This window comes from Canis lupus, chromosome 23, assembly GCF_011100685.1.
Source record: "Canis lupus familiaris isolate Mischka breed German Shepherd chromosome 23, alternate assembly UU_Cfam_GSD_1.0, whole genome shotgun sequence".
Taxonomy (NCBI): Eukaryota; Metazoa; Chordata; class Mammalia; order Carnivora; family Canidae; genus Canis; species Canis lupus.
In genome coordinates, this window is record NC_049244.1 from 32,494,011 (window position 1) to 32,519,435 (window position 25,425).

The 25,425-nt window shown below is 43.4% G+C and overlaps 1 long non-coding RNA gene across 1 annotated transcript in view; it reads right to left on the reverse strand.

Annotated features, from left to right (window-relative positions):
* Positions 1 to 23,593, reverse strand: part of LOC119865396 — a 40,407-nt gene extending 16,814 nt beyond the window's left edge. The window contains exon 1 of the long non-coding RNA XR_005377054.1: positions 23,532 to 23,593. This is a non-coding gene — a long non-coding RNA (uncharacterized LOC119865396). The remainder of the gene's footprint in view (positions 1 to 23,531) is intronic.
* Positions 23,594 to 25,425: the final 1,832 nt, after the last annotated feature.

Here is a 25,425-nt window from a genome sequence, read left to right on the forward strand (position 1 = left end):
AATATAGACCCTTTTCATGGTCTAGTGAAACATTTTTGTAAGTGTGAAGGCTGCATGAGATAAATCTACCCCAACATTCTTAAGTTCTTAAGCATTTTGATTTTTTTCTCTGTATTATGTGAGGGAAGTTTGAGCATCTCAGCATTATCAAGCTCAGGATTCAGTAAACTAACCAAGAATCATATAGATAAATTCAGCCCAATCCACTGCTCCAGATGATCCTTCTTGCTCTATCACCTTAAAAATCATCCCCAGACTCTCCGCTTATGTAAATTAGAAACTCTTGCAGGTTTTTTTTTTTTTTTTTTTAACATGTATCAGTTATTTCCCTCTGGGATAGACTTTGCACCTGTCTTCTGGAACATGTAAACTAACGTTAGATATGTGTGGAAACAGTAAGGGTGAAGAACTAGAGGTGATGGCTCAGGCAGGGATGATGCTGGAAGCACCAAAAGAAGCTGGGTCTGGAGCCAAGTTTCTGCTGTTATTGGAGGGAAAATGAAGGAAACTGGAAAACCAAAAGAAATTGCTCCTTTCCCCTCTTTGTTTCTCTAATCTTCCTCTAGTCATTGGCACAGCTTTACAGGAAGCCAACCGACAAGGGAGTCTGGGAAGTCACATTTGCAGAGTCTCAGCCCCAGTATCACAGAGCAAAGTGTGAAAGAACAGTCTGGAAGGTGAGATGCAGTGGGTGAATAGCTGATCCTGGTATGGTCCCAGCATTGTTTCATTTATTAATTTATTTTGCACATAGCATCCATTCACCTTCTCTGGGAAAAAGAAATACTATTGAAAATTTTTGGAGATCACCCTTTTCTCATTCTCAGCCCTTGAAAATTAGGTAAAATGTCACACCCACAGCTCCAGAGGTGAGTCTTAGTTGGGTTTAAACCAACCAGAGCATCACATCATACTGGTCACAATGAGGAAGAGCAAAGAGGGAATATAATACACACCAACCAGAGTGAATGGGATGAATAAAGACTTTCTTAAGAATTCTGAGATAAGGGCATAAGAAGCTTAAGGTTGATCTTGAAATTCTGTAGACTGGAGCTACTAGCATGATCTTTCTGGAACTTGAGTCTAAGCATAAAGTCAGTATGTGAAAGAAAGCAGAGCTGAGACAGACACAATCCAGGTCCCGGGGACATTGTATGAGTTCCAATCTATCTTTGCCCCAAAACAGCATTATCCTAGAACAGTTCCATGTACATACTACCCTCCCTTTTTGTGGGCCAGTGTGCAGCATTGCTTTTGATATCTACACAACCCATTGCTCCAGAGAACTAGCACTGAACAGTCAGATCTGCCACAAGATGTATGCCCATTTCTATAAGACCATCCACCGTTTCTCCTACCATTACATGTACAGTCAGTTCTCCACAGAAGGGTCAAATCTAGGAGCTAGACCTTATGAATATGGTGCTGATAACCAAATACATTTACAGTAAATCTATTATGGACTTAAATCTGCCAGCTTCAAAAGCATATTTGAGGTGGCTATAAAACAAACACATGCAGTGTAGAATGAGGCAAAATGAAAACAAATAGAAACCTGCAAATAGAATGAACCCAGACTGGATGCTGGAGGAGCCTATAGTTGTACCTTGAGTTAGCTCTGAGCTTCCAGACAGTAAGGTGGAAAAGAAACAAGCATTTACATAACCCTAACACTCTGATGAGATGAAGCCCACAGATTTGTTTGCAGAAGGAAGAAGCCATCAATATTCATTCAGCACCTACTATGTGGCAAGCACATTCCATGTATTTCATTCACTCCTCTGAGTAAGTCGGTGGAGTGTGTGCTAGTCTCCAAGACTTAGGAATTAAGAAAGCGGAGGCTCATAGAAATTAAGTACCTAGCACATAGCATCAGCTACGGCAAATGGTGAAGTCATGCCTGGATTCATCCACCACCTCCTAGAATCAAAGCTATGTGTGATCCATGAGAAGTTAGCAGATGCTCATTTAGTACCCAAGAGAATGCAAGAATCCTCACATATGTGGTCACAGTTGACCTTTCCAACAGCCCAGAAAGGTCATCCCATGATCCCCACATAACATATGGGAAAGCCATGTTGAATGTGTTTCTTGATGCTGAGAAAAGGAAGTTCTCAAAGGGAAACCCCTCAAATCAGGGATATTGGTTATTTGATGGACAACATCTCACTTCAGTTTGACAAAAACACAGGGCAGCTTTCCAGAAGGAGAGTGGGAGAACAAAAACAGCCCAGATCAACCTTTTGGTTTTTGATGACTTTACTAAATAAGAGTATGAAGCTTGGAGGATCTGGGAAAATGGGGAATCGGCCTGCTGTTCTGACTCTCTTTCAAATTGTCCGTATCTTGAGCAGGCCTGTGGGAAGGGCTCGGTTTCTGTATATCTCTGCTGGGTTCTCTAGACAGCAACTAGAATGATCTTTCTAAAATGCAAATCAGAGCATGACATTATCCTGCTTAAAAACCTTTATTAAAGCTGCACATGGCCTGGATAAAGTCCAAGACTCTTAATGTGTTTCCTTTATGACTAAGCCCTCACACTCTGGACTCATGTGTCACCCCTTTCTTCCCCAAACTGTGCTCTAGTCACACGGAGCTACTTTTAGGCCCTGCTGCAACCTTCCCTCACCTTCTGGCATTTCTCTGTGCTGCTTCTTCCTCCAAGAATGCCCTCTCTCTCGCTGCTCCCTCCCTGGGCCCTTCTCAAGCCATCTTTGCCTGGCTTGCGGCCACTCCCGTTTCAGGAGCCAGATATGGCCTTGCCTTCCCAGGGACGCCTCCTCTGAATCCCACATTTGGACTGAGATGGCCACAGAACCTGCTCTCATTCCTGTCCTGGCACTCCCACACCAAAGCACCATCACCTGATTTTACACTGGACTCACTGGTTTCTCTGCTGAAGTTCTGGGGCAGTCACTGTGTGTAAGGTGCTTGCAGGCGATGAGGTGAATAAACGAAGTGTCTCGAGCATGAAGTATTTGGATGTACAGGTAAAAGAGATGATGCCTGTTGTGGACACTTGAATTCTGAGTTAAATTCTGCCCTAAGCACAGGGATGAAGCTGTGGACAAAAAATTAATGATGTTCTAGAGTAGGTTCAAAAAGAGCTGCAGTCGAGGCGCTGGAAGACAATATCACCATGGGCTAGTTGGACTAGTGGCTCTGAGCCAAGGCCTATGTGACAGAGCATTGGATGTTTCTGCTCCAGGGACCAGGCCTGGGCAAGTCCAGAGGTGGGAGGGAAGTAACCGCAGCTGCTGGAACCTACAGATCAGGGGAGCAGGGGCCCAAACCTATCTATGCTGAGCTTTATTTCTGACTTTATTTTGTTTGTTGTAACAGGGGCATTGCTGATGTGGGGCTCTCTCCCCAGCATCCTGAAAGCCTTGGCAAGCACACCTGTCACAGACACTGGACAGAGCCAACACTAAGTATCTCAGTTGCACCAGCTTCTCAGTTCTGGCCCTCCAAATGCCAACTGGGCAAAGGCAATGTACTTTGATAGAAAGAGCCCCGAAACAGCCATCAAAGGCTCAATGCTGCTCCAGTCTCTTCTGGTTTGGGGGTCCTGTCACCTTGGGACAAATATCCATCGCTTTGAGACCCAGTACAACACTGTGGTATTTTGATCCTTAAAGATTAACATTAAATCAGAGCCAGTGTCTAGTTAAGTCCTGAAAGATCTTGATGTTACCCATTTGTCTGTGTACAATCATCCAAGTAAATGGGTTCATAGTGCTTTGGAGAATTTGTGGAGGTATACATGGAAGTAGTATTGTAGGGGTCTGGAAAATGGGGATAAAGATACCTGCCCTGCCTACCTCAGAGGTTGTCGTGAGGATCAAATAAGATAATGGCAGTAGGAGAGCTTTGAAAACTGTAAAGTGCCGTAGAAATGCCAGAGAGTGTGATTAAGAGACAGCGCTGCCCCCACACTTACTTCAAAGGGGAGAAACAGGGTGGAGAAGGCTGACACGCTCTGCTTTTGAAGTGCACAAGAGCAGCTCTCAGCAGAGAAAAAACAGCGTTGCTGCTTAAAAGGCAACTTTCAAAACAACCATTTTCTCTCTGAAGGGAGAATATAGTTGGGAGTACTTCAAAGGCTGGGGAAATTTTCCAGAAAAAAAAAAAATGACGTTCTCAATCCAACTTTTAGTCAAGTCAGAGTTATTAAAAAACCTTCAGAACTCTTCACTTATTCAAAAAGAATTTTAATGCATTTAAAAATTAAAAACCGTTAAGAGGGGGCAGACAAAGGCAGTTTTCCCCGTTCCTTAGGATCACACTGCAGAAGGGGGGTGTAACGAGTCTGTCCATCGTCCATCGCTTCCTCTGATTAAACATTCTCTCCAAGGCTTTCCTCCCTGTCCTGATAAATTTCCTACCAAGAATAAGTCACCAGGAATAGGCCCTTATCTTCCCCTATCCATCTCTGACACCTAGCTATCAAGCACAGTGAGATTATTTATTCGGTTTTTCTTACTCCTTCCTTTAAATATGGCAGCCTACAAAGGAGCAACTTCAAGAAGCCAGAGCAGAATTACAATTCTGCAAAAAGATATCTCCACTTCCAAGCAAAGAGAGAATCCCTTTTCAAACCACCACATATAAAAATGAATGAAGCCCTGGTCTTGGTCTTGGTCTTGGTCTTGGTTTGGTCCTTGCCAGCTGTGGGTAGCAATGCAAAAGCAGTGCCTGGCCATGATGGCTGGGAGGTCAGCCAACTGGAATTTGGCCAGACCCATAGGGAAATGTGACCATGCCCTCCTCCCTCCCCTGTCCCTCTCTATTCCCAGTGGTGTACTGAGAAAGCAACCGGGGACTGAGCTCCTCAAGGTCCTGAGAATCAAGCATTCCCCTCAATTCTGCCCTGAAGGGACTCTCCAGGTTCCTGTTGGACATCACAACAATGTGGTTATTGGGAGATGTAGCTTATTTTCCCCAAAGCATGTACCCATGTCTGTAGAATATAATCAAATTAGATACTTCTGAGACAACATGCAATGCTCAATTGGGCGGTCACATTTTCTACTTTTATTAAACACACACAACTAGACAGGGCTAGAGGGAGAGCAGGAGGAAGTACAGAAAGAATTCACTCTTTCCAAAGGGGCAACCCACAGAGAGGAAGCTCTTTCTGCCCCTCACTCCCCACCAGATCTGCCTTAGAGTTTATTTTTTGCAAAGAGCTTTGAAGACAGAAGTTAAAGAAATCTCAGTGGTCTGAACTCAGAGAACGGCAGCTGCCAAGGGAAGATTAGTCCAGAAGAAGGGAGAAAGAACACCCGCAAGCAGGGTGATGTCATAGGAGAAGAGGCCATCTGAGCCCCAGCTCTTCTGCCGCAGTTTTAAGCAACTCCATTTAATTAAAGTTGTGCCTCGCGCTGGCATGAGAGCAATGGAAGTGTCAGTTTGCTTGTCAGGAGCTCCTCTGCCTGGAGCACAGATCAGAGCACCCGTGGCTGAGTGCCAGGCTTCATCTCCAGCACAGATGGGAAGGCCAGGGGTAATTACCCCGCCCTGGCCAGTCGCCTTCCCGGGTGAAATTACAAAAAAGTGGGAAACAGCAGCTCCATCTGATTCTTATTCAGCATCATTTCCAGGGAAGGAATGAAGACAATCAAGCATGACGTCCTGATTTGGGCAGGAAGGCTGCCCTGAACCTTTCTACTCCACGGACTGCTTTGTAGGAAAGTAAGTCAGAGATGCAGGCACGCTGTGAATCGGCCCCGCAGTGGTCCATTCTGGCATTCAGCTCCATAAATGTAACTGGTTAATTGAACTGTCTGAACTCTGCAGGGCACACACATGAAGAGGTTTTCCTCCAATCTCTGCCTTCATTTGTGCTTTGTCAAATCTCTTCCCATCTTTCAAGTATAGCTTGGAAAATTCCAGGCTTTCTAGTCACTTCCAGGCTAGATGGCAACTTACCATCTCTCATTGTCGACCAGGTTTGGCCAAGGCCTCTTGAAACAGGGAGGAGACGGCCTTGTCTGTCTTGTTACCCCCATACTTCTTCTGCATTGAGGATGGGGTTGACCTGCCCACAGGGTATGTCCACCAGCGGTTGGTGCCCGACTCCCTTCCTGACACTGTCACTCTCTCCCTTGGTGCCTATCTGTGCAGCTACAGAGCTGATGCCTCTTGTTCATTTTCTCCATGCTCCTCAGAGACTATTCAGGGCCACTTCTGCATCCTCTGGGGACCACTGGCAAGCAGAGGGTGCCCCATCTTCTTTTTGAGCAGACTACTCCACATTTCCTGCTTCTAAGTGCCTTTGAAAAGCCCTTCCCCCCAACCTGAAGAAAGGCTCTGTGATGCCACCCTCTTCCTACCCCTGACCACTCATTTTGTAGATTGGGAAATTCGATTCAGTAAACCTATGATACCTTAGGGTCACAAAGAAAGTCTACAGCAGAGGGGGACAGAACATTTTGCTGAGTGCACGGTTTGTGTGAGGTTGGTGCTGATAGACAGTAGAGGTCACCAGGTGTGGCTCTGAGATTATGGGGGAACCTGGTTCTATGCCAACTGACCAGGATCAGTGTGTGGCTGACTAAGAGTGAATGTGACCTTGGGTTTGCATTAATTTTTATGACGATAAGGAGAGAAATAACAAAAATTGGTTGAGCACTATGTATTGTGTACCTCTTGTGTCATCTTTCATATCATTTTAGCTCATGTTGTATTCCAGCTTTTGTTGGAACAATTACTTTTATGCAAATATAACTTGATAGTGCCTTGCTTCAGCTGTATCTTGTCATTCTTACTTTTGAGAGATTCTCAGATTCCTCAGCTATGAGACATTTGAGGAACCTGCTGGAACTTCAAGATGCAATCAGAAAGTGTGAGGTGGTTAACACAAAATAAGGCCATCTTTGGCCAATGGGCATCAATAAATGAGCTCCTCTTCCAACCTCAGGTGGACACTTCTAAGATACACTGGTTAGCAGAGGACCCCAGCAGGACTGACCCCTAGTTGACATCAGTGGTGACCAACTCAAGAACATACCATATAATGGTCTTCCGTCCCTCCTGTTTCCCTCTTCTGGGACTAGTTTGTAGACCTCCCAGTCCTCCATTTCCATTCCCTGCTCTCTCTTGCCAAAATAAATTTCTTTTCTGCAAATTATTGTCTCAGGCTCCAGAGGTGACTCATGCTAAGCTGATTAACTTAGTCATTTGTTTAATGCCTTACATAGATTATCTGTTTTAACCCTGAGGCAACCCTATGAGGCAAGTACTATTTTTCTCTTCCTTTGATCGATCAGGAAAGTGAGGTAGAGAGAGGTGAAATGAGAGAAGCCAAGTGCCCTATGGATGAGTTGATAACCCCAGTGAACTCGGGTAAGAACATTTCTCCAAACTGGAGTGCTCAGTTTGGTTCTGGGCTCCGACCTCATATCAGGGAGTATGTCCATAGGAAGCCCCCAGGATGTTAAAGGAAAGAAAAACTAAGCCTAAGAAGAGAGAATGGGGAGAATAGATGGCTGAGCCCTTCTGCCATTCAGATGGCACACGAGAGCAACCTTTCCCTTCAGAACTTCATGTAGAAGTGAGGATGGTTGGTTCTGAGTCATTGGAAAGACAGAACAATCACAGTACAAAGAGGCAGGTTTATGCTCATTATAGGACAGAACTTTATAACAGAGCTGCCCAGGTACAGAGTGAGTAATTCTAGCACACAGCAAACCTGATGCTGCAAGTGGGAGAGCTGAGGGGGCATGGCCAACCATTTCATGGGAACATTGCAAGGAGAGTCCTATGGAGAAATTCTATCTGATTAGGGCAGGGTTCAAATTTGGGGCTGACAAAGATTTACCTCTTCAGTCACCAGTCCAAGGTAGCCTTACCCTAGCAGCCTCCTGAGGCTCCTTTGAATCTTTACTGCTATAGAGCCACCAAAAGGTGAGATTTCACTGGTGTGGAGAAGGGGAAGGATGCATTTTTAGGCAGGAAAGATGACTGTTGGCTGAATGAATATGGGGTTTATTCCACCAGGTAACATGTAAAGGTGAGAACCTACCTTGAGATTAATTTTCATTCACTACAGTACTTAGAACAGGGATGGGCACAAAGATAATGCCCAATAAATGTCCATAGTATGTAAACAGGTTGAAAAGGTGATTGGTCAAAAGCCATCTGTGAGCTTCAACTTGGCCTGATGCCTCAACTGTAGCTCAGCTCTGTCCCAAGTCCTTCTTGATGTGCTTGGAGCATCCTCTTGACTATTGAAGTCACTTCCCTTAAAACCCAGTGAAAGCTCTTCAAACCCAGAGAAGGAGCCTAGGGCTAGAAACAGAGCAGATGTAGGACTGGATCCAAGAAATGGGTCAGTGGGCTGGTAAGTAGATTGTTCATGGTCATTTTAGGGCAATGCTGAGTGCCTGAAAAGCTTCCTGCTTGGAGGTGGGTACTCTATCCACCTATCCACAGACACAAGAGACAGGACTGTCATCACAGATAATTGCTCTTGGTATGTGAGTTACACACACACAGAGTTGGGCTGGGAGGGGGCCATTATCTCTAACTAGTTTTTCAGAGAGAAGAAGAAGAAATGGGCTGGAAAACGGGCAGTGTAGAAAGGAATTTAAGAAAATGAGTGAATCAAGGCCCAGGGTGGGAGAGTCCCAGCCCTTGTCAAACACATTCTATTTCCCTCTCCTAAATCCACTGACTTCATACACAGTCAATATGAGCGGCCTGTGGCCCAGGAGAATTGTGCACCAATGTCTACAGGAAGAGGTCCAGACTGTCAAAAATCTCCAAGGAAGAAGGACTAAGTCAGCAAGGTTTTTAGGGTCATAAGATATGCCAGCTCCAGCCCAGCGTCTCTCTGACGAGAAGGAAAGAACCTTGGTAATTGAGGAACAGGGACCCATGAGAAGTTGTCTTTAGACTGAGAAGAAGCCCTGGGAGCATTGAGTTCTCTTCTGCTCTCACTAAGCCAAGGAGTAAAGGAAATACACCCAGACTCTGCCCAGTTCTCTTCACTCCCACTGCCAACTCCTGGTCTGCATGGCTGCCTTGCATCCTCACATAACCTGGGCCAATCCATTCTCCACACAGCAGCCAGAAAGAATCTTCCCAAAATGGAGTTCCCCAGACTTTGCCACCTAAAACAAAGTCCATATGCTGTACCACAGTCTTCAGGGCCCTGCATGTTCAATCCCATGTCCTTCCCTCCAGCTCATCTCAAGTCTTTCTGCCCCTTACTCATCGTACCCCAGACATGCTGCCTTTCTTTCAGTTTCTCAAACACAGCACAGTTCCCCTATTCCACCTGTGAGCATTTGCCTGTGCCGGGAGTGTGTGGTCCTTCATTCTTTCTCATCCTTTAAGGCCCAGTTTGAAGTCACCTCCTCAGAGGACTCCCTGACCTCTCCAGATAAAGTAGGTCCTGCACCTCTGTACCTTCAGATCCATTTCTTATCTTTGCTCTGACATTTTGTGTCTTCGAGGTGGAGGCAGAGAGAGACAGATCCCTGCAGGTAGTGTTCCCCATAGCCCCTTAACCACTGCATCCGGTCAGGCTCAGCCAGTGGGAGGCACTGACAGCACATTAGAGAGCTGGAGGCAGGGAAATGCAGGGGGGCTTTTTCACCTCTCTCTCTGCTCAGGTAGCATCTTGTAGTCTGGACAGCTTTCAGGGAAATTGGAAGCCTTTGAAGCATGTTAAACAGAGCAGGGACACCATCAGTTTACTTTTTTAAAGGATCACAATAATTGTTTGGGAGAAAATGTGTTAGATCTGGGAAAAGGATTTAGGAGGCTGTCCCAGTGAGAAATGATAATGGCTTGGACTAGGCTGATTGTAACTCAGACAGAGAGAAGTGGGCAGATTAAAGCTGTCTTTGAAGGAAGAATTACCAGAATTTGGTGATAGTTTGGCTGTGGTGCCTGAGAGAGAGGTATGGTCAGGAATGACTTCCAGGTTTCTAGCTTGAGCAACTGGGTAGACAAGGAGTGCCATTTATTATGGTGACAAAAACAAGAGTAGAACAGGTATTGTTCTGTTTATGGGGGAAATGTTCATATACTTTCGTGTGATCTACTTTTTCCCTATCCTATCCTGCAATGCCTTTTATCTATATACATAATCTCTTATCTATCTATCTATCTATCTATCTATCTATCTATCTAATCTATCAATCTATCTACCTAACCTATCATCTGTAATATCCTGAGGTTTGGATTAAAATGTGTGTATTGGGCTGTGATTTCATTTTCCTATTATTTCCTACTATTTTACAGATATTTATTGGTATTCTGTATTGATTATATATTTCATACTTTTCCAATTTCATAAATTAGATTCTGTTGAGTTTTTCAGTATGTGGTAGATTCCTTAAGGTTTCTAAATACACAATAATGTTGTCTGTAAATAAAGGCAATTTTACTTCTTCACATCTTAGTAACTTTTTCTATATCTTGCCTTATTACAATGGCTGGAACCTCCAATGCAAAGTTGAACAGAAGTGATGAGAGTGACTATCCTTGCCTTGATACCAATCTTAGCTGAAAAGTGTTGAATACTTAATCATTAAGTAGAATAGTTAGCTAGAGGATTTTCTGATAGATGTTCCTCATCAGTTTGAGGCAATTTCCTTCTATTCCTAGTTCCTGAGAATTTTTATCATGAATAGTTGTTGAGTTTTGTCAAACTTTTTTCTGTATCTATTAAGGTAATCACATTTTCCATTTATCATGTTAATGTAGTAATTACACTATTTTTGAAATAATAAGCCAATTTGCATTCCTGGGATAAATCTCACTTAGCCAAAGGGTATTACTGTTTTTATATAGTTCTGGGTCCAGATCCAATTTACCAGTATTTTGTTAAAGATGTTTCTGCCTATGTTAATGTCCATTTGTTTCTTTCTTATAAAGCACATGATCTATATGGTTAAGATGTAGTGTTCCGGGGATCCCTAGAATATTTCAGAAGTTCATAAGGACTCTTCTCATGACTAAATCCAAATTCTAATGTCTCCCAACACTGTGAGCCATCGAGTACCTCTGTTAAGTTTTTATCCTGCAGAATCTGCTCCCTGAAGGCATTACAGGTCTCTCAGTGTGTTCAAGCTATCCCTCCAAGCTATGGCAGCAGCTTCAAACCCTATTACCCACCTCCTCAGGTCAGTAAAATGATGCTCCACTTCTCTGCACTATGATAGGAAAAGTGTCTCCAGATAGAAAGTCAGGTGAACTTGAGGTCAGCTCATCTTGAGTTTCTCTTCTCCCAAGGATTACAGTTCTGCTCTGCCTATTGTCCAGTGATGTAAATAATCATAAATATGTTCACTTTCATGGATGAAGGGAGGGTGATGGGAAGAAGTTGGGTTTTTTTTGTTTTGTTTTGTTTTTTGGTTTTTTTTTTTTTTTGGATTTTACTGGGAACTCAGTCTTCTTAACCTGGAAAGACATGCCCTTCAATTCAGAGAGGTTTCCTTAATTTCTTCATGAAAAGGATGGATGCCTGTCTCCCATTTTCTCTGTTCTTGCTTTTGGGAATTTTTATTATTTAGATTCTGGATCCCAGAGACTTTCTTAAAATGTTCTATAGTTTCTTCTAGACTACATCGCTTTTCTTTTTGTTTTCTTTTTATTTCTACTTTCTAGGAGGTAGCTTTAATTTTATCTTCCATTGAGCTGTTTATCAATAATCATATTTTTGTAATCATATTTTTAATTTTCAAGATTGTATCTTTGCTCCCTAAATGTTAATGTTGATAGCCTCCTCTTCTTTTGTTTCATGGAGACCTCTTCTTCTGGCTATCACTAGACCTTAATGATAGGGTTTTGCTGTTGCTGTTGTTACTGTTTTATTCTCGCATCTTCCCTAAGTTGTTTTTTCTCTCACTTGCTTTGATCTCTGTGTTTTAAATTAGAGGACTTCTTCTGTTTTCTGGTTATGTTTGATTGTCCACTTATATTTAAGATTAGGAAACTGAAAGGCTGATTGGGAGCTCTGTGCAAGTGGCCAGAATGTTACCATCATGAATGTCACATAGTGAAGTGCTGACTGAACTTTTCTTTAGAAAACTTCAATTTTATTATCTTCAGGCTGGTCAGGTTCCTTAGAGAAAATTCTTCTGATCTCCTTCCTAGAAGGTCAAGTCTGGCTGCTAGAGTCCTGGGAGCTAATAGTGAAAAGGGGACTGGCAGCCTCAACATCCAGTACATAAGCTTGCATGTATTCTCTCTCTTTCTTTATGGTAACCTTGACTCACATGGGCCTGAGACCCCCCACTCCCCAGGCAACCTTCTCCTCTCTCCAGGATAGAAGCCTCCAGGATTTTGGAGGGGGAGAGAAGGAGCAGTTGTCCACCTTTTTGGAGTGGGAGGGATCTAGAGAACCACATTCATCCTGATTTTAGGCCTATTTCCATTCCCACCCTCAAGGGTACTGGAAGAAGTGAGTTCTGAATCTTTAGAGGGCTTGGGGCTGGAAACCAGTTTGCTTTTCAGCTGTCCTGACTGTGGCCTTTAGATTCAGCTCACTTTATACTAAGTCACATATGACTTGTACATCTGCAATCTAGCTTTCAAAAATATTGTTGTTGCTGCTTTTCTTATAGTCTCTTTGTCCTTGAAGGTTTATGCCTTTTATCTTTTAAATATCATTTTAGTAGGGTTTTGGAAAAGATCCCTGTATTTTTTCAATGGAGAGATGAAATGATGGCTTGATATCTAAGGCTAAAACTGGTAGCTCACAGTTACCAATGGGCAGCAAACATGCATACTTGCCAGGTTTTCCAAAATATACAGTGCTGGATGAATATAAATCTTTTCCCCAATCTCCAGGGCAATAGGCTAAGAGGGTAGGTCTTAAATTTGAAAGTATAAAAAGAAAGACTTCTACCCTCTATAGATGGTAAGCTTAGGAAAATCATTATCACCAGAATTGGCCTAGGATATTTACTTACATACAATTATTTTTTCCAATGTCCAGAAAAACCTAAGAAAGCAGAGCCATAGAAGATCACATAAGAGAGCAAGCATTTGAGACCTATCTAGGAGAGCATCTTTCTCTTTCCCTTGGCTCCTACATTCATCCACATTCTGAGCTTTAATACCCCAAAAGCCCTTCTCTCGCTCTTGGCCATGGCCACCTCAACTCAGACCTAGCAGAAAGTTGCTTTTCCATTGTTATCACTGGCTGATAGAAGGAGAATCCCAGTGTCTAGGTAAACAAGACTCTGTGGCCAGCTATGTTCTTAGCTATAGCCCCCAGCCTCTGTTCATTCAGGAAAGTAACTATAATAGTCATCAGTTATTTCAAAAATCTTTGAGGAGAGACTGTTTCTCTAAGACCTTCTTTAACAAGAAAGTGAACACCCTTCCCATGATCTGCAATACTCAGAAGACAGAAAAGGGCTTTAGTGCAAATGGACCATCACACAGAGGTGTCTGTGCCTCCTAGTTCAGAAGATAGGTCTCCCCCTGGTGCTGGACCCTAAGCACTACAACCCACCTCACCCTCCCTGGAGCTTTCTGCACTCCGCCTCCCGGGGATCATTCTCTTAGGGACACAAGCCTGAAAACCACACTGTCTGAAGCAGCCTCCAGCTTCCAGAACTCCACAGACATGGACAGGCTATCTCCTCAGCCCTGTCCCTTCCCATTCACCCTCAGGGTGGATATAAAAATATAGAAAGGGCTGGAAAGAGGGCATTACCAGGTAAAAACTTCTTCTGCAGGTTGAGAGATTTCATTTTGATCCTGTCTTCAGTGCTGTGTTATGATACAGCAATGTCATGATCACTTCACAGCCATGGAAGGAATTATTTTCACTGGCATCTTTCATTTCTGATCCCCTCATCCTCATGTGTCTGCCTGCTGACAAACCAGAGCTGTCAGAGCTACCTGTCACTGCAGGGGGAAAAAAATACCTTTTTGACAACTGTATTTTCCTCCAGCATACTCTTTGTACCTGATGTCTGCTTCCCAACCCGTGTTTGTGACATTTTTGTTATTTCAAAGAGCCTCGTGAAATTCTCCAAAAAAGGAATCTCAAACCCAATTAATTTAAATTCATTTTTGTGTTGAATGTGCTACGTGACATATTTAGGAGGGAGTGTGTGCATTGTAAAATGAGGCAATGGGAGGGTCTTGTGGTAAAGAAACAGCCTCCCTCATTAAAAACAAACTCAGAACTCTCCAAGGACCTAAGCAGGGAAGGGCTCCAAGAGGTGCCTCATTGTGGTTGGGGTAGGGTTGGGTGAGGGATGCGTGATTCTAATTCTAATGTTAGCTTCACATTGGAGGGGAGATTTTTCTCGGTGGAAATAAACAGTCCTTCCTAATTTCCCTTTAAATAACACCACCCAGTGACAATAACAACTTGCCCTTCCCTCCACCAGCCCTACCTTCCCCTTAGACAACCTGCCAAAGCCACGTGAGGCCCCAGAAGTCCTCCATTGCATTATAAAATCTCAGCTTGCATGCTCTATCTTCTGATCCCTGAGTCAGGCTGTTTTTGTTTGTTTTGACTTTTGTTTTAATAAAGACCAACAGAAAATAAAAAGAAAATATGGTTTGCAGAGGAGACATTCATAGGAAATTTCTTGTTCTCCAAGTTCAAAAGCAACCTTTTGGCTTTCGATTTAAGATGGTAGCCTGTGCATATGCATTGTCCTCTCCCCCTGCAGAATCACACAAAAGGGTCAGTGACATTTGGCAAAAAGAATAAATCCATGGAAGCCCCTTAAATATAAGGAAGAGTGTCATCAATGGAACAGAAATGATAAAAAATTTATGGACAATAGAATACAGATGTGGCTGCATCATTGCACTTGAAACCATGAGGGAAGGCTCTAGTGGCAGTAAGAGCACTGCTTCCCAGGGGAGCCCCAGAGGGTCTCCCAGCTTGAGTTTGGCTGTGATGTGATAATAAGAATCATTAGTTAGAGGACTATCTATGGCCATGGTTTCCAAATTGTTTTGAATCACTCTTGTCATTAAAAAAAAAAAAAAGGCACACATCTACAATTTATATAAATTTATTTATAAGTTATATACATATACGATCTCATTAGCAAACATCTCAACATAATTTATATTTAAGTGAGAGTAATCATTAGTGATCATGAGTGAGACTTTATCTTCCAAATAGTCTTCATGATAGGTCTGAATTTTAGGGACCAAATCCTCATCAGATCTCATGAAGTCATCATTATTTTCATCACATAATGCAGTGAATGAAAGTTAGAAGTACCAGCTTTGCGATTCTCCAGTTGTTTACTAGTGTTGGCATTTTAAGATTCTCTTTGATTCACATTTTTTATGCCAGAATTTTTAATCACTTAACCATTTTGCAAAGATTACATTTTTTAATGGAATGTATTATCCATAAATCTCCTTAGCCAAGAAGATACAAACTGCAATTCAGCATAAGACAAGCAAACAAGTGGATTAAGGAATTCCTATTCTCACTTCAGGAATGACAATCCATATGCTAAAGTTAGTAAACCTTACTGCCTTTCATATTTTAGATTAACTCATGTCAGTAAAAGTGCTAAACTTTTCTTTGCTCACCTAATGGATTTCTTCTCGTATAACTCTCAGGAAGACCACCACTAGCATCCGCTGGGGTGTTATCCTTTGGGCTGGGTGGCCCTGTGCCTCCCTGAGTCACAGAGGGTATGCTGCAGCTTCTGTACCTGGCTGTCCCTGGGGCCCACAGTATGTCAGAGAAAATGAGCAGGAGAGACTATGCATCTCCTAACCTCCTCAGCAGACCAGCAAACAGAGATGGAGGCCATGCAACTCAAGAGTAAGATGCAATGAAACGCTGGGACACCTGCACCCCGATGTTTCTAGCAGCAATGTCCACAATAGCCAAACTGTGGAAGGAGCCTCGGTGTCCATCGAAAGATGAATGGATAAAGGAGATGTGGTTTATGTATACAATGGAATATTACTCAGCCATTAGATTCGACATGGATGGAACTGGAGGGTATTATGCTGAGTGAAATAAGTCAATCGGAGAGGGACAAACATTGTATGTTCTCATTCATTTGGGGAATATAAATAATAGTGAAAGGGAATATAGGGGAAGGGAGAAGAAATGTGTGGGAAATATCAGAAAGGGAGACAGAACATAAAGACTCCTAACTCTGGGAAATGAACTAGGGGTGGTGGAAGGGGAGGAGGACAGGGGGTGGGGGTGAATGGGTGACGGGCACTGAGGGGGGCACTTGACGGGATGAGCACTGGGTGTTATTCTGTATGTTGGCAAATTGAACACCAATAAAAATAAATTTATTATTAAAAAAAAACAAAAAAAAAAAACAAAAATGAAGACAAAACAGACAAAAAAAAAAAAGAGTAAAATGAAGTAAAGTGCTGTGATGAGGGTCAAGGCCAGTGTATCTAGGCAGTGGTGGGAATCGTGAACCTGGTTGTCTGCCCAAGTTCAACATCATCACTCCCTGCAGATCTTGCACATTGCAAAAGTGTCCTTGTGTGCCCTCCATCCCAAACAGCCTTGTCTTCCACTCATGAATGTGAAAAGTCAGCTAAAGGTCACAAAACCTTGGAGAAAAATCAACAGTATGGAAGAAGAAACCAAAATGAACAACAACAACAACAAAAACAACAACAAATCAATCAAGGAAAAGAAAGCAATTTAAAAATACTACTTCTCACTTGCATTCTTAGAGTTATTGAGACATTTATAAGGATTAACTACCTATTTTCTCTTCTGTACCCCAGGGCTACAGAAGGAATCCTTCTGGTATTAGAACTGCGTAGTATCTCAGTCGTGGTGGTAGAAATACAAGCCTATACAAATGATAAAATTGTATTGAGCCGAATTTGCACACACATGCATGTACCCACACACGCAGACACATACGAGTACGAGTAAAACCAGGGGCATCTGAATAAAATTGGATTGTATAAAATGCCAGTCCCTTGGGTATGATATCATACTACAGTTCTGCAAAGTGTTGGGGGAAAACAGGGCAAAGTACACAAGAGATCTCTCTATATTATTTAAAATTGCAGGGATCCCTGGGTGGCGTAGCGGTTTAGCGCCTGCCTTTGGCCCAGGGCGCGATCCTGGAGACCCAGGATCGAATCCCACGTCAGGCTCCCAGTGCATGGAGCCTGCTTCTCCCTCTGCCTGTGTCTCTGCCTCTCTCTCTCTCTGTGACTATCATAAATAAATAAAAATTAAAAAAAAAATAAAATAAAATAAATAAATAAATAAAATTGCATATGAATCTATGAAAATCTCAACTGTAGGTACTGAAATACATACATTCTAGTGGTGAAATGATGTGGACAATAAATGAGCAATAATGAACAACAAACAAAGACATATATAAAATGTAAAAGCAATGAGAACTATAGTTAGTGGGAATACGACTTTATAGAAGTAGGTAATGAAGGCCAGCACTGAATCAAATTGTAAACAAAAGAAAGCTTATGATATTCATTTAACTCAAGATTTTATATATCAAAATAATTAAGAGTTAAGCATGGGTTGCACAAAATTATAAAAAGAATAGTCTAGAAATAAGATACAACGATTGTGAATTGTCAACAGAGATCCCATATGGAACTTGTATGACTAAGAACATGAAATTCCTTAATTGTCAAAGGAAAGTAGATCTGTCCTCTATCAATAAGAAAAAGAAATTCTAGGCTTAACACTAGCCAGTTTTAGAATTCCTTCTCTTTCAACTATAGAAGCTCTCTGCAGTATAGTGTATACCAACACAAATCATGTTTGCAGAGGGCAGCTGGGGCAGTAAGCCAGCCGGTGAAGGAGACTAGCAGACTTGCAGTGTTTTCGTGAAGATCAAATGAGGTCATATTATTTATTCAAGTGTCTAATTTACTATTTAACAGGCAGTAGACATTTGTGTTTCTCAGAATAGTATAAGCAATGCTGCAGTAACAAATAAACTTCCAAGTCTCAGGGTCTTGACATGAAAATGTTTATTTATTACTCAGATAAATTATAATGCAGGTCCGACAGCCCTCCTCTATCTTGTAGCTAAAACACATGGAATATGAGATCTCAAGGTCAACGCAGCCAGGAAAGAAAGGTTTGGAGGATTTTGTAAAATGTTTGTAAGCGAGAGCCTGGAACCAGCTCATAACGTCACTGCACCTGCATCCCACTGGTCAGAAGTCTGTCACGTGTTGCTAACGTAATTGCAAAGGAGGCTGGGGCATGTGGTCCTCCTGCTAGACCAAACAGTATGGAGGGCACAAATCCCTGTGGTGCCACAGCACTCAGTAAGTGGAGACCCTGCCCTCCTGCTGGGGCTGCTATTCCACTGCTATTACTTCTAATGTCCTAATAATAACAATAGCAATGCCTAACACTTGCTATCCGGCACTGCCACTTTTCATTATTTCAGTTTACACAAAACCCTACCAAATAAGTTTATAATTTATTGTCATAAATCAAGACTCAGGGACACTGAAATTGCCTGAAGTCACAAGCTAGTAAATATTTGTTTTATTACCAGTACTTTTCCTACTAAAAGAGAGAGTAGAGTGTATCCTCCAAGGGACTGGGGAGCCTCAGCACAGACTCTCTGGAAGGCTCCAGCCCTTCCCAGCTCTAAGCCACCTGCCTGGTACATAACCATTGGAACATCTGTAAAATGCTTCCCTCCACGGTAATTTTTTCTTTGATTTACTGGTTGTGTTAAAATTGTTGTTCTGTAATGGTCAAGTCTGGAGGATGTTGCACTTAAAGAGAAAATTGCCTTAAATAAAAACGAATGATACTAAAATCCCTTCCTTCCCAATGAAATGATTCTCCTGTATTTTGTTCTCCTTGTGAGCACACCAAAAAAGCTTCTTTGGTCTATTATTTCCCAATTACCTCCTCTAGTGTTAGCTGAGAGCAGAGAAGGAAGATGGGATCATGAGGCTCATAACATTTGATCTTTTCCAGGCTTCAGCAAACCTGTGAATCACTTTCATAAGCTAAATCAATATCAGGTGTCACCTGGTGGCAGGTAAGGGCAGTTCCATGGCTTTTCTAATACCTCGCAAGCATTGATTTTCCCACAGATCAGGAAAGAAGAGGCTGAATAGGGAATGGAGAAGCAGGCAAAGGCAAAGTGACCACACAGCTGTGCAGGTGAGATCAGGAGATCTCAGGCCTCACATCTGCCCTGACTTCACCCCGACTTCCCAGCTGCTGCCCGCCATGCCCATTTCCCTCAGAGCATTCCCAGGTCCAAAAGCCCAGAGAACACCGCTTAGCACCTGTGTGCGAGAATCAACCTGGACCCCGCATTCACCAACTGAAATAGGGCAGTTCTTCTTCTGTTTTAAAGGGCTGAACGACCCAGATGGCATGACGAAACACTGCTCTCCGAGAATGTGAGGTGGAAAACATGGTTCTCAAAGTTGGCTCTGGACCAGCAAGAGCAGCAGCAGCACCTGGGGAACTGGTTAGAAATGCAAATTCTCAGGCTCCAACCCACACCTACTGGATTAGAGTCTCTGGGGGTGGGGCCCAGCCATCCGTGTGATAACAAGCCTGAGAAGATTATCATGAAACAGTTTGAGAACTGTTGTACTACAAGAACCTCGAGAGATCATTCAGCTGAGCTCCTTATTTCCTGGAAATGAAAAGCCGGGCCCAGGAAGAGTTGTGTCATATCAGGATGGGAACCCATTTTCTTGGGCTCCCTTCAGTACCACTCCTTGCTGCTTGCTCTGGGCAGCCCACTAGACATGCTGGAGTTGAGTGGGGTGACCCTCCAGGCCGCAGAGTGGCTGCTGTGACACAGAGCTGAAGCCCAGAGCTCATAGCTAGGAGGCTGTGTGGGGGACACTGCGGAGAGCTGCTTCTCGGCTGAGGGTATGCCACTGACTGCTCAGAGTGAGTGAGCCAAGGGTACACAGAGTCTCAGCAGTGCAGTTATTGCTGAACCGAATCCCAGGCAAAGCTTCAGATGCATTTGTTATGGGGAAGGACGTCCAGGCTAGACCCTGGCAAGCTTGCCTCTTCCCCAAGAAAGGGCAAAAGCAGAGGGATGTGCTCATCTTTCATCCTGGGCGTCCCAGATTCTGTTCCTGCTTCCCTGCCCCCTCCGGTCTCGCCATTTCTCATCTGCTCTACTGCAAGAGCTTCAGGATTGCCTCCACCAATGTCACTGCTGTCTAGTCACTCTCCATCCAAGGCTGGAGAGAGAGAGCTCTGTCTGACTGTGTTTAAAATCTTTGCCCAGGGATCCCTGGGTGGCTCAGAGGTTGAGCGTCTGCCTTCGGCCCAGGGCGTCATCCCGTCATCCCGGGATCGAGTCCCACATCGGGCTCCCTGCATGGAGCCTGCTTCTCCCTCTGCCTGTGTCTCTGCCTCTCTCTGTGTGTCTCTCATGAATAAATTTTAAAAATATTTTTAAAAAAATCTTTGCCCAGCTTCCCTCAGCTTTGAGAGGAAATCAGCACTCCCTCGCTGGCATATTCTTGTCCTCCTCTGCTGCTGATGCCTGGCCCTCTCTAGCTTCCCCTCCTGCTGCTTCCCTGCCAGGGCTTCAGCCTCCCAGGGATGCTGCCCTCACAGTCCCGCCACTTCATTTCCACTTCTTTCAACATCCAGACTGGAGTCCGCTCCTCTGAAGAATCAGAACCCCCTCCATCAGCACCCTCACAGAAGTTGGACCTATCTCTAACACAATCCTAACCCCGATTCAAGATACATTTGTCTGTCATCCCCACCAGACAGTGAGAGACCAAGTGCAAAATGACCTCCCTGGTGATGAGATCCTGAAACCACTAGCATTTGTGTGTATTCAGCTATAATGCCAGATATTTTACTCACTTGGCTATTGCCCCAACCTCTCTCCTTTGAGTACCACCTCAGGTAGGAAACACATGGAAGTTTAAATTCCTATAGTTACCTGTTTTTTAATTCTAATTATGCATGGTCCTTCCTGGCTGGAAGATCCCTTGAGAGGTGATCTCACCCAACCCCTGCCTCTAAGCAAGACTCAAGGAGGCTTCTGGGCTCCCTTCTACAATAGGTGATCGGTATACCTTAGCCTGGAGAAGGTACCCATCAGACACTGGGGACACTGCCTGCACTGCAAGACACATCCTCTCAGCCTTCTGCTGTCAGTGGACAGAATAAGAAACCCTTTAGGCTGGATGCAACTCAGCCTGGAGCATCTACCCAGAGAGGCCTTTTTAAATAGGCTTTGTGCTACTTAAAATAAAAGTTACTTTGTCTCCTTGCTTTTATCTAAATTTAACCCCATTACTTTTACTATCTTTGTAATAAAGCAGACTGAAGTGCTTCGTGGAAGAGGTTTGAAATAAAAAGCTTGCTTTCCTTCTTATTTTCTTCCCTTTTTGTTTATGTCTTGTTTTAGTTAAAAAAAAAATTGCACTCAGGGAATATTAGAGATCCATACAAGGCTCCCCAACTTACAGATGGAGAAATGCTCAAACACTACTATTGGTCATTTGAAGCCTACATCATGTATTCTATAAGTAGAGGCTTCATTAGTGATGGTTCCCAGAGCAATATCAGGTAAAGTGAGGCAGGAGTGTGAATGTTTAACCTTGAGCCTGATGTAGGCTCTGGGGTCATCAGAGGATGGATGACCAGGAAAGCAGATTGTTATACTGTTCACCAAGAAATCATGGACCTATACAACCATGAGGGAGGGGAAACAAGTGAGGCGACCTTCAGGATACCCCTACCAAATGGAACATCTGGGTATATCCTCTAGCTGTCCTCCACAGTGCCTCAACACGGCCTGGCACTCAGGTCACAGTGCAAAGGACGGGTCCTGCTCCTGGTCAACAGGGAGGACTAGGCTATCAGGTCTGCCAGGAGACTTTGGGTTCTCTTGAAGTAGCCTCAACCACAGCTTCATTCGGCCTATTTCTCCACTTGGAGTGAGTCATCCTATTTGTGCCTTCCTGCTCCAGAGTCTAGCTGTTTTCTCTTCCCTAAAATAGCCCGAAAGCCTCATGGTTGACTATTCCTGTGTACCAGAATGAGAGAGAAATGTTCCTAAGATGGGTGTTTACCAATAGGTCTTCTCTTGCTTATTTTCAGTATTGCCAATCCTCAGGTTGCTCCTCCAGAAACCCCTCTTTTCCTTAGCTCAGAGTAACCTGAGAGAACTCCCCAGAGAGTGACTGGCTTCTAGCCACTATTGTGTTAGTCAGGAGAGGGCAGGCTTTGCTGCACCAGCAAGCAACTTCAAAATCTCTGTAGTGTAACACAACAAAACTGTCCTAGGCCCATGGGGGGGTTCTACTCTGATTAGATACTCTGTGACCCATGGTGAGAGAAGCTTCATCTTGACATGTGCTTCCATGACCACCACAGTAGCAGGAAGAAAGTCAGGCTCTTGATGTCTTTTACCTGGAAGGGGCACAGTTCATGTTCACTCATATCTCATTGGCCAAAGTAAATCATATGGAAGGATATATAGAAGTACATGGAGCCCCATATAGGAGCCCTCAAAGAAGGACAGAAGCATGGTCCTACTATGTGCTCACAAGGTGGAGAATGAGCTAGAAAAACTTAGTGTACATCCATCACCAGCATCTTGTGGACCCAGATAACATACTTTCCCAAGCATGACAAGCCCCCAGGTCCCTCTCACACTGTTTGCCAAGAACTACGTGGAACCATGCTGACACCTCCAGATACAAACCCAGTCTGTTCAGAGACCACACTCTCTCCCACCCCTCCTAGGGGAGCTTTAATTATAGCAAACAGCCCTGTCATCTCTGCCACAGAATCCCAGGATATTGGGGAGAGTGAAAGGAATCTCTGCGTCACACAGTCTGCTCTGCAGCCTCCTTGAAGAAATAGACCTGTTCTTTTTAAGGAAATTATAAAAAGAAGGAAAATCCTAAAGCCTTCTCTCCTCACCCATTCTCCTGCCAAATAATTATGTCCTTCCCATTCCTCCTTTCCGGACTGTTAAAAGCACTTGCAAATCAAAATAGCGAAAATCAAAACAAAACAAAAAACAGTTAACAAACATTAAATATTGAAAGGAGATATAGTGTGTGTTAGGGAGGTGGGAGAGTGAATAAAATAGATCTCCAACCCACGTACTCTCCCTCAGAAAGACTGTCTAAGAGACATACCCAGTTGGGCTGCAGGCTATGATATAATTAGAACAATATTGCCCAATTGCAAAGACATGTGCCTGTTTGCATGAAATGGAAGCATCTGCTGAAATTATTTGAGGTGTCCCATCACTAATTAAAAGAGCTTTCATTTATAGAGGATGCACCATATGGATGCTGTTGATTCTTGGGTTGCTGGATGTGAATGAGCACTGGGGGAGTTGTTGGGGCAGGTGTATGGTGAAGAATATCCGGCAAAATATGATTTAGCCTTCCAAAAATTCTCCTTACAAAGAGGTATGGGAACGGGGGAGGTGCTGCTGGAAGTTGTTTTAGCGAAGCACAGAAATGTGACATGTCATCCCAAATTGGACCTGACTTGTCTGTGACTGCTTATGAGTTTTGCCCCTGGAGCCTTGCTGTGTCCCTTTTACTTTTCAAGCCATTACCTTGTCTTCAAGGGGTCGTCTTTCAGGTAAATAAGATCAGCTTCAGAATTTGTGGGACCCTGCACAAAATGAAAACGTAGGTCCTTGTACTAAAAGTTATTAAGAATTTCAAGACAGCAACAACAGACCATTAAAGCAAGGAAAGCCTATCCCAAATATGGGGCCCCTGTGCATCTGGAGAAAGCAAGATCTGTTGGACAAATAGGGACCAAGACATAGGGAGGTTAAAGCAGAGCCATGCCAGACAATAGTCACCATAGTACATTGTAGCCTGTAAGGGGCTTTCACATCCACACTCAGCTCTGAGGGCCACATAGCCCATGCTCTTGGCAGGACAGACTCAGGGGGAAGAAAGGACTTGTTATACCTCTGTACTATGCAGAGTGGTAAAACCTAGATGCTAAATTTTGGCCCCACATGCTTTCCCTTACTTTATATCCTATCTACTCAGAAAGTTTCACCATTCTTTGCTAGTACATACGGACTCTTGGAATCCATGTACATCCCATTTAGTACAGCAAAGTAGCCCAGGAAGTAGCCAAATAGGCACCATGAAAAACGAAGTCAGTATTGCCTGAGCTGGAAATATATGCATTCAGGAGAACCTAGTAAAGCTAATTCTTATCATTCTTTTTAGTTAGAAGGGAAGTAACAGACTATTCAAGATGGGATTTTTAACCAACTTAAGCTATAGAATCAATAACTGGAGCACACTTTAAACAATCACAGAATTCTTTGTCTCAAAAAAGATATAATTGTCTTTTCAAAGAAAAAGATCATTCAAGGGTCAAGGAAATAAGAGTCACTGAATGAAGTCCTCTGAATCCAGGCCTTTTTTAAAGTTCAGGGAATGTCCCATTCCAGAATCACTTTGGGGTGCAGCAATACCCCTGTTTCAGATTCCAACTTTTTTTAAGATTTTATTTATTTATTCATGAGAGACACAGAGAAAGAGAGAGAGGCAGAGACACAGGCAGAGGGAGAAGCAGGCTCCATGCAGGGATTCTGATGTGGGACTCGATCCCGGGACCCCAGAATCATGCCCTGGGCCGAAGGCAGACGCTCAACCGCTGAGCCACTCAGGCATCCCATCAGATTCCAATTTTTAAGAAGCGGTAAGGAGGGAGGAGATCCACAGCATCCAATGGATACAGTGATCTTTTTGTAAAACAACGGAAATTCAACATGTCAAAATTTGTTCCTTGTAGGTAAAGCTGTACTTGGAAAGATAAAGTCAAAATCAATTACCTGGAGTCTCAACTTTTAAAAAAAAAAAAAAAAACTGGAAAAAGAGCAAAGTAGACCCTAAGTAGAGAAAGTAAAGAAAATTAACACAGCAAAAAGCTGGTTCTTTGAAAAGTTCAACAGAATTGACAAACTCTAACTACATAGATCAAGCCAAAAACAGAAAGAACACATATCACCAATTTAGTAATGAAAAGGTCTTATCACCACTCATCCTACATACATGAAAAGGATAACAACAGTTGGTCAGTTAACATTCCCTGGAATGCCATTCAGCAATAAGTGCGTATTATGAAGTGAAAGAACATCTGAAAACATTGCCAGTTTTATTCAGAAAATCGATGGAGAATCAGGATTCCAATGCAGGCAGGCTGACCTCAGGGCTTGAGTGCTGCACTGTGATGCTACCCTGCCTCCCTTCCTCTGTCAGGGCCGACTGTCCCCTGGAGCACTGTTAGGTCTCCTTGGCACCTGTCCAGATTACCGATATTGCCTTTCCAAGGCAATAGATGTGTGGAGCTGTACCCTCAGTCATCCATTTAGACAAAGATGGTAACAATACAATTGCAGCAGCAAAGGCAATCTTATCTTCCATTGTCTGTGGTGGTTCAATGTATAGAACCAACCTCCTTGGGTTGAATTCCCTTCA